The sequence below is a fragment of the Echinococcus granulosus genome (genome assembly GCF_000524195.1).
Source record: "Echinococcus granulosus chromosome Unknown EG_S00143, whole genome shotgun sequence".
NCBI classification, from domain to species: Eukaryota; Metazoa; Platyhelminthes; class Cestoda; order Cyclophyllidea; family Taeniidae; genus Echinococcus; species Echinococcus granulosus.
The window spans coordinates 173374-174931 of NW_020170523.1; the positions used below are offsets into that span (position 1 = coordinate 173374).

The window sequence follows — 1558 nt, forward strand, 5'->3', positions numbered from 1 at the left end:
AATAATAATAATAATAATAACAACAATGGGTTTCATTAAAACATGCCTAGTGTGATTTAAGAGTAATGTGTATGCTAATAAACGTACCTATATAAAATGTATATTTTCTGTAAAGCAACCATATTTAGGTCAATCATATTTTACTAAATCATAATAGCTTTTTAAAACATTTTATTTACTTTATTCCGATATCGCCTTCCAAGGTCATCATGGGCGCGTAAAAGTAATTGGCCTATTGGCGCATCCACTTGGTTTATTGGATTTGTTCAATGTTAATTCTATGATATTACTGCCAAATAATGGCAGTCAGCCTCTTCTCAAACAGGAGTGTCTCTCCTTTCGTAGGTGCGGTTAGAGAAGGCCAATTGTTTATGTCTCTGTGCATATTGCTTCAAGTTTTCAGAGAGTTAGTAGGTGAATACACCAAAAGGACCGGAATTCAATATTTCACGGTGCACGGGTAAAGTGTATTTAAAGTTAAAGGTGAGCTTTGGTGTGCCTATGTTTCCGTTACCCGTTCGTGTATGCATTAATTAGGGCTTTTTGTTACTTGCATTGGTTTTGAGCACGCCATTATTCTCATTTTTAAGGATAATGGTGTCTTGTAATACATTTATATCCTCAAGGGAAGGTTGATCATGCCCGATACGGGTGGGTTCAAATTAGTCTGCCAGGTCGCTGTAGAGTACCCTAAAATGAATGCTCCTTCAGTGGAATTTGAAGCAAGCGTCTAATTCCTAATAGCCTCATGCTGGAAGTTACCTGCCCTTCGGGACTAGAAAATCACGAGTATTAACCTGTCGTATCTGGATGGTGCGTGGCTCATTGCAAAGGTCATGCCCTCAATAAACAGTATTCAGGGTTTGAATTCGGTCAGATGATGTGATTAGTAAAAAACAAAGCAATGAATGGATTACATAATCTCGCGTTCGCGCTCAATTCGCACAAGTGGATGTGAGTTTGGGCAGGCGCAGTCAATACATGGAATGCCATAGTTTATTTGCTCCAGCACGACTAGCAGCCTGCGTCGCTTGTATGACAATGTGCTGAGCTCAGCCAATATGAAGGAAAAGGGCCGTGAATAAATGGAGGCACAATCTCGCGTTCGCGCTCAATTCGCACAAGTGGACGTGGGTTTGGGCAGGTGCAGTCAATACATGCAAAGCCAATATGACGGTAAATGCGCAGTGCTTTGCATCCGCAATGTGTTCCCAAACTTTGTATCTGAAATTACTAATTATCCATTTAGCCACTGTAGTTGGAGTTTACCTGCCGACCCTGCAGTTAATTCCACGCTACCTGGACAACAAGGCTCTTATTCTAACTGTTGTATTACAGTTTAACGTCTCTTTGGCAAACATGACCAAATTACTCTATCATTGGTGCCATACTCTCATTTTATTACGCAAATGAACCTCCAAATTTTTATAACCACGGAGCCGATAAATCCGCAATGATGCTTGTCATGCCGCTACAATCTGGCTTTGTTTATCCCTAACATGTATGTGTGTGCATGTGGTGAAAAGGCTGGCTGGTTAGTTACCTTGCTAACTATTTT

At 40.4% G+C, this 1558-nt stretch overlaps 1 protein-coding gene across 1 annotated transcript in view; it reads right to left on the reverse strand.

Annotated features, from left to right (window-relative positions):
- EGR_09338 (Ubiquitin hydrolase) overlaps positions 1-1558 on the reverse strand; it is a gene marked incomplete at both ends in the record, with an annotated part of 6597 nt that overhangs the window by 3287 nt on the left and 1752 nt on the right. The gene's annotated exons all lie outside the window — the stretch shown is intronic.